Raw genomic sequence first — 8,705 nt, 5'->3', positions numbered from 1 at the left:
GTATTAATTTACCATCCATTTTACCACAGTAACTGCCAGACCCATCGAATTTTGTGCAAAGCAATTTAAGGTGAATTATCTGTCCTTAAACCTTCCTTTTAAAGATAGACAAGATGATTAAATTGGAATGAAGTACAAATATTTGCAAGGCAGATGAGATTATTTTATTTTGCCCGTGCCATAATAGGTACAGTGCTAATTCTTATGTTATTAATACTAGGTAACCAACAATTGCAAGTTTGTTTTTTTTTTTTCCACTCTAGTTGAGAAGAAATTACATCTGAGTCAGAATAAAAGCTGAAGAGATTTTAGTCCAACTTGTGTCTCTTTTTTTTTTTTTTCTCCAAAAAGTAATGTTACTAAATTTAATGACTTGGTGTGAAGAATTTTAACATTTTAAAAATGTTAAGATGTATCTTGCTCAGTTGTAAAGCCTAGCATGAAAAAAAAAAAAAATGAAACTCATCTACAGCATTATCACGTGCCTCAAGCAATGTAAGAGAGCAATTTTTGTTTAATAAAGAAATCACATATTTACAAATAACAAAAGCATAAGACATTTCATATTATAATGGGAGTAGTTGCTGAAGTGATAGTTTTTAAACTTGAAAATCTAGTTTAGAGAACAGGAAATGCCAAAATTCTCCCAGGACAACTAGAAAGGGCTTATTTAAATTCAGTTTGATGTGCATCACAGTTTATAAACTTGCAATATGGATTCGCACATCTGTTTAAAAATTCAAAGATACCTCCCAAGGCTCTTCAGGTGAGAGTGAGTTTCTTCTAGATGGGCAAACAAAGGCATGGACTAATTAATTAGTTGTTCAAGGTCTTAGGCCAAAGTACAATCCAAAATCACAAATGCCCTAACACACAGCATAACTCAGTAAACAAACCATTGTTTTTTGTTTGTTTGTTTGTTTTCCTGAAGTAAAACAACGTGTATTCTATACACTTCTGCTTTTTGAACTCTTTGTGAAGAAAGCAAAAGTTCTTTCAGTTCTATCTCATGTGTTGAAGTTTTAGTGGATATTTCATTGTTTTTTACTTTTTCATCCTCTCTCTTTCCTCACACATGAAATGAAGCAAAGTAGTCATGTATAGTTTTGCCAGAGAGGCTGTTAACCTCTGTGGGGTATGTGAACTACACAGGAAATAAAAATTTTCTGCATCAGTACCTCAACAGTATGAGTATGCAACTTCAGAAGAATTTGTCAGTGTCCCAGTCTTTCACTTAAAGAAGTGTGTTAATAGTGGGGGCTGCTTTCTCCTCCTTACCAGGAGCAGTGTGATGTTGGTGGCTTCTTGCTCCTGGGCCAACTTGGGGATCAGTTTTGTGTGACTGTAATTGTTGTTTATATGCTTTGTGCAGTGATCTTTTGTCACTGGTCTGCAAATCTATGTTATATCTGAATTTATTATAGAATCACAGAATTGTCTAGGTTGGAAGAGACCTCCAAAAATCACCAAGTCCAACCTCTGACCTAACACTAACAAGTCCTCCACTAAACCATATCACTAAGCTCTACATCTAAATGTCTTTTAAAGACCTCCAGGGATGGTGACTACACCACTTCCCTGGGCAGCCCTTTCCAATGCCTAACAACCCTCTCAGTAAAGAAGCTTTTCCTATATCCAACCTAAGCCTCCCCTGGCACAACTGATGTGTTTTTACATCTGATGTGTTTTTACAGTCATTGTAATAGCTGATCTTTATTCCTAAAACTAGATTTACCCAGACTCTACGGTAGCATTACTTTGACTAACCAGTGGTCGGTTGGTCTGCCATCTTTTATCTTGTGTCTATGCTTTCAGAGCCTCTGCTGTTAACCTGTGGTACTCCCTTATTTTCCATTAGTATACTAGGATCATAGCTCATTCTGTACAAAATAACTATTTGCTATTGCTATCTACTGGTTACAGAAGCGTGTGTTTGTGTGTATATATATAACAATAGATGTATCAACACAGTCATACAAGTCTAAAAAAAATTAAGCAATGGTTATCAAATGATTGCTGTAATTTAACAGGCAAAAATATATATTTTTTTAATGCCACACAAGATAGATTTGGACAAAACCCAACACCTGTTATTAACACACAGCTTGTTGCATGTTACAAAGAACAGCCATGTTATGTTCACTGGGCTACAACGCTGCAGGCTATATGTAGTTTTGGCCATACTGTGACCATTTAAAACTTTGACTTAAATGAAGCCAGTAGTTAATTTTTACCCATATAGCATTCAGTAGCAAATAAGTAGAAAAATAATGACGGAAACATTTAAAAAAAAAAAAAAAAAAAAAAAAAAAGGCATTACATACATTTGTAGTGTGTTCCCATCAGCCATTTTACACTGCCTTTTGTGTCTAGAAGAGACGTAAAAGTCATACTAGCTCCATTTGAACTATATCACCTTGCTATATTCTGCTTTGTAATTAAAAAAAGAAAAAAAGCAGAAGGTATTAATTCCATATTTGTTACAGTTTTCAGAGCAATTGCATATAATTAAGGAGATTAATTGCATTAAGGAGAGTTCCTAGCAGAAGGAATAGTACCAGTCTGTCCAGAGAAGCTGCAGATGTCCTATCTCTGGAGGTGCCGGGTTGGATGGGGATCTGAGCACCCTGATCTGGTGGGAGGTATCCCCCCTGCCTATGGCAGGGAGGGGCGGGAATTAGATGGTCTTTAAGGTCCCTTCTAACCCAAACCATTCTATGATTTTATATGGCCAAACTCATCAATACCTATAAAAAGATGTAATGAAAGATACTTCATAGAATCATATAATTCTATGCGGAGGGGGAGAATCACCTCCTTCAACCTATATGTAGGCTCTGAAGTTGGCTCAGTTTTGTCCACTCCTATATACTAAATACTTCTTCCTATGTTAAATTATAATTGCTTTATCTTCTGTTTGTTTTGGTACCAGCACAGCTGTGCTTTGCAGGAAAGCACAAGATGGAGGATATTGTGCTTCCTCTCCACTCCCTACATATCAGGTATGGGATGACTAAAGGGTTGCACTCATTTTAGTGCCCTAACTTTCATGTGAAAAATGAACTTTCACAGTTGTATGTTCTGATCTTGCCTAAAGGACAGACAATATAGCTTGTTCCTGAAGTGCAGGGAATTCATACTAAAAAATATTTATTTATTTTTAATACTGTTTTATTGTTTTACTAAAAAAAAAAAAAAATCGGAAAAAGGTGGAATAGGTCTCTGTAGCTCCTTGCTGACCTAGCTTATGTTAAAAGTTCATATGTTGCCTGAAGAAATAAGCATAATTCTTTCATCAATTTCAAGATTATAATTAAGTCATATTTAATGTTTTCAGTCCTTTTCTTACAATGTCTGTATGAATAAAACATCTCCCAGTGGTATGTTGTCTTTTCTTTTCTTTTTTTTTTAACATCTTTCTGGATTCCTCTCTAAACCCATTCTAAATAAAGATGTCATCTTAAACAGTATAGTAGGTCAATTTGCTTTTTAACAAATTAGGATTTCTGCTATTAATTAGACAGTTTGTAAAATATGGCAAATCAAGGATTCATTATTGTGTCTTAAAAGACTTGTACAAATACATGAATGAATTTTTCATGCATTCTTGATTTGCTAAAATGTGTTCATTTCTCAGTGGATACAAAATAAGAAGCAAGATACTAAAAAAGGCCTTCATTTGTGGAGCATAGGAGTGATCTAAAAAAAGGCACAAAGGAATCTTCTTTTAGATGGGGGCCTTGATGGAGATAGAGTGGGGAGACATTCTCAGAATTAGGTTATGAAGGAAAAAAAAATTAAGAGGGGAAAGGGTGACCACAGATTGATACAGATATCCAATGATTGTAGCAGGTGTACGTAGAGAAGGGTGAAAGGGAGAAGAGAAAGCAAAAAGGAAAGGTTTTTGTAGCTCAGCCTGTGAATTATGTTTGGTGCTAATCAACTCCAGCTGCGTTTATTAAGGTAACTAGCTCCTGAATCAAGAGCCCTTTCTGGGGATTTAGGTTGAGGAGTTTAACACTTCTAGCTGTCATATTATCAAGTGACTGAGCTAAGTGACCTGAATTAGATGTACAGGCTCCATATACATATAAGTTTTGCTGAAACCAAGAAGGTGGTCTATGTTCTGTATAATTTGACAGCAGACAATCCCTATGAAAAGAGAATTTTAGTTTGAAAAAAGAGAGAGGGGAATTCTACTGAGAAGTACAAATTGGCATTTTTCAGCTTTGGGATGCTGGGGAGCTAAAGCCTGTACTGTTAGTAGAGTTTTTCAATCATAGCACTCCTGCTCCTCAACTAGCAAGAGTCACATAATTTGCTAAAGACTCCAATCTGTCATCAGAAATTAAGTCCAGCAGTTATTTTTGTTTTCATGCTTGTTTGTTGTTTTTGCTGTTGTTGTGTGGTTGTTTTTTTACTACAAAAATTGAGTTCCAATAAAAATCTTTTTCTTTCCATTGTGGAAGCCAGATTTTTATTTGCAAAGCCATGCAATGAAAAAGCTTAAAGTTCATAGTAACTAGATAGACAATTTTAACACTTATTTTTAATTCAAAGGAAGACAATAATGTATGGTGTTTTTTGTTGTTGTTGTTTTTTTCTGTATGTTAGTGGTGGGCTGAAGAAAAAGTATATTTTGCATGTAGAGTACAGCATCATCATTAAATAATAGGTTACTCTACTGGATTTCTACCTTATAATACAACACAGTATCAAAAGCAGAGCACTTTTTCCTTTTAGTTGAAGTTCTTTTGTTTCATTGTTAATGGTGATTCAGATAAGCTGTGGAATGTTGTTATTTTACATACTTTGAATCAAGATATTCTTTAAAGTTTTCACTTGTTGCTGCAGAAAAGCCATTTTCACTGATGTTTGTTTCATTTATGTTTTGGAAGTAGACTAGCCAAAAAAAATCTTTTTTTTTTTTTTTTTTCAGTTTGCGTTTATTTCTAGGAAACGGTTCTTTTAGGAACTCTGCAACTGATCTTTAGTTGGGCTGCTACAAATTAATATAGGTATGTCGCGTTAAAGGGGTGTAGCTGATTAACCGTTACGGGCCCGGTTGGATTCAGAGTACTGAACCAGTCGGACATTCACCAAAACTGGGGGTCCATTCGGACATTCACCAAAAACGTAATAACCACCTGGGGGTCCGCTCAGACATTCACCAAAAACGTATTAACCACCTGGGGGTCTGTTCAGACATTCACCAACAATGCATTAACCGTCTGGGGGTCTGGTTAGATTCAGAACACTGAACTATCACGGATAACCACCCTCACCCTAGTTGCATTAATGAGAGCTATCACAATGCAATCAAGTATGGTTTATTACAGCAACAGATAATCAGGTTCTTTTGGATTGCCGGTGATAGTGACTATCTGCAAAAGCAAGCTAGTATGCATGAAATACACAGGTGTTACAGGTGTTCTAGGCGCGGGTTCTAGGCGCGGGTTCTAGGTAGGTGTTACAGGTGTTACAGGTGCGCAGCCTAGAAATAAACGCGTTAAAAGGATCAAAGACTCTATAGAGATTTATAAGCAAATATTCAGATCTCACCCAAAGGCGTCCCAATGGGGGGGGAAGAGAGGCTCAGCCCGTCGACTGATCCCAGGAGTCAGGAGGTCCTAAGGATGTTGTATGTCCTCGGGATGGTATCTCCCCTGACAATGGTATCTTCCCTAACATCCCCTCTCTCTTGGGCCAATTTATATTATTTTCTATCTTTTAGGTGGAGCTTGAGTGGCTCTAGTCAAGCATATCTTAGTTATGATTGGTGTAAAGTTTTCCCGTCTCCGTTTAAAGTAATAGGCTCCGAGAAATTCAGAGCGCATGCTCAGTGAGCATGCGCTCACTGGGTGGTTGCACCTTGGAGGCGGGTAGCTTTTGGGATGGAGGTGTGTTTTGGTATTATAATGATATTATAATGAGCAAAAAGTACACTAGGGTACAGCATTTGTCAAAACATGACAGGCTTAGGGTGGCAAAAAGTGCAGCTTTGTGCACAAAAACAATCGAGGTCCCACCTGATTACAGAGCCTAGCCGTGGTGTCTCCACTCCACTCTACGCTCCGTGGTGTTCCTTAGAGCTAGCACACCAAGTTTCCCCAGCGCGATAGCATCTAAGGTTGGGAGCCTAGGGAACGCTCAGATAATGCAGTTATGCCCTACCCTGAAAGCCTCTTCAATGCTGTACCTTTTCCTTAAAAGTGTGAATGTTAGTTTTATTTTCCTAGTTACTTCAGGCATTTACACCACAAGGTATTTTAAAGTATTTATATAGCTGGTACCCCGTTCCAGTGATAGTATCAAAGGAAACTACCTAACTACAGGTTGTTTTTCCACAATTAGTTTTCCCTATTTAAAAACAAACAACAATAATAATAATAATAAAAAGGCAACAAAAAAGTGGTTAGTCTTTCAGATCTTCAAACTAATTGCATGTTAGAAGTTTGTTGAAAATGTATGCTTTTAATGGAGTTGTGTTAAAAATATTTACTGTTCAAGTTGCTCTGTTTCAACAATGACTAGTTTTAGGAGGAAATCTCCTTTGTATGCATTTATTTCAGTCTGTTTAATGCTACTTGCTTTTTCTGTTAAGGAGCTAGCTTCCACGTCCATCCATATCTTGGGTGTAGACATGTCCTAACGTTCACAGGTGAAGAGACTTCCACTTTGTATTGCCCACAGATTTTTAAAAATCCTCTTTCATTGTTTCCACACCAAAGGCTATAATACAGTAAATTCAGTGCCACCTTTTTTCCTTCCTGTGCCATCCCTTTCTAAGAAGAGATGGCAACACTGGCAACTGCTTGCTGGAGCTATGTGTAAGTGGTGTGCTTGTTGGGCAATCTGCTGCTAACAAATGCAGTGTGTGCTTTTTCCCATACCTATAAACATTAGGTCTCTATTGTACCTGACAGCCAGATTTTCGCAAAACCTGTAGGAATAAAATAATCTCTGAAAACTTTGTCAAAATTAGCTTGCATTGGGACATGAAGTACTGGCAGGTAGACAGATGGACAAAGACAGCATTATTGCTTTAATTATCATTTCCTCTCAAGGTAAAACTGAAAATAATGCAATAATGGCTGTAATTATTTCATCAGATTTAATGTACATGTAGTGGAGTATTCTGTTTCCCGCGGTGGTCAGCAGTGGATGCCACAAGAAAAATGTAAGGAGCTGAGATACAAGAAATGAAAGTACATTTGATAATTTCTCCTTGCCACTTCCAGGAAATAGAAACCAGCATTAGAATTAGAAACCAGGTATTTTGTATGTACGTCATTCTTTTGATTTATATGTAAGAAGGTGGGAAAGAGCAAGAGAACAGTTTTTGCCTTTGTATTTTAGCTTCATTTTCTTCTTCTTATTTCTCCATGAATCTTGTCCAGGTTTGACATTGCACTCTAACAATCTTTGTGTCATACTTTGGTACTATAGCTATAGTGACCTTTTTGTAATGTCCTTTTCTTACAAATAGTTTATTGGAGTGATGAAGTGAATGCTGAGAGACTTGTAATAAAAGGGGACTTCCTACTGTATTCTAACTGTAGCTGGTGATTTATGATAAAAGACTTGCTATGCTGGGGGTTCTATTTTTCTTCATTTTTACTTCATACTTTAACTTGGATGTCTTACATGTTTCCCTGTAGGAGGTATCTTTTGAACCTGGATACAAGTTTCTGGCTATGTTGGCAGAGGGAGGTGTTTTACTGTCAGATGCTCACCTCTGTGTAAATGTGCAGTGTTGGATTCTGCAAAAGTCCTGAGAGCACAGTTTTTAACTGATGTTTTACACAGTCAAAAGAGCAAATCCATATCTAAGAAAAAAATTAAAAAGTATGCTGCTTGAAAGCCATACTCTAAGGTACTTGAATTCCATGTCTGTATGAGTGTTGAAAGAAAATAACAAACTATTCATATTTGTTATTTAATTTGACATATGAATGAAACAAAAAATAACACTGAAAAAATATTTTTAACATTTCACTTTTTCTCCCATCCTAAGGAATACTGAATTAAGATAGAAAACTAAGTATTTTAACGTTATGAACTTTCAGAGGTGCTAACAGCTGTTGGGATATTAGTCATTTCTTACATTAAAATGTTGATAAAACATTAAGACACGCATTCGGCTACCTCCTTTCACTGTGCGGGGCAGTTCCTCCAAGAAGCATGGAGTGATGCTGTCACTTCCTTCAGAGATTTTAAATGGTGTAGATTTTGTACAGCTATAGAGTAATGATCTGTTATTCTGTTATATCTGACTGTCTTCTCTGACCAGCCATCCATTATTTATAAGAATCCCTAACAACACCACTTCCCCCCTCCCCCCCCTCCCCCACTTCCCCAATATCTGCTGCTTGCAATCTTTAAAAATAGTCTTTTTCATTTTCATTACAAATTGCATTTAGGAGACAAGCTCTGTGAAAGGTTTGGATTCTAATTAAATCATGTCCATTTTTACCAATTTGTCTTAACTACATGGGAAATATGAACTGAGATTAGTGTTGCATGAAGAGAAAAATCCATCTCTTGACTTGCTGAGCTTTCTAGGAGTTAAATTTTTCCTCACATAAATCTGGCTATTCTTGCTAAAGCTAATTATTCACTTGTCCATGGTGCTCAGATACTATGAAACAGACATGATAGACTGCAGTTACTTAATGTGGACAGGGACAGCCAAAAAATGTACA

The sequence above is a fragment of the Anas platyrhynchos genome, chromosome 10 (genome assembly GCF_047663525.1).
Source record: "Anas platyrhynchos isolate ZD024472 breed Pekin duck chromosome 10, IASCAAS_PekinDuck_T2T, whole genome shotgun sequence".
NCBI lineage: Eukaryota > Metazoa > Chordata > Aves > Anseriformes > Anatidae > Anas > Anas platyrhynchos.
This window is presented reverse-complemented; position numbering follows the sequence as displayed.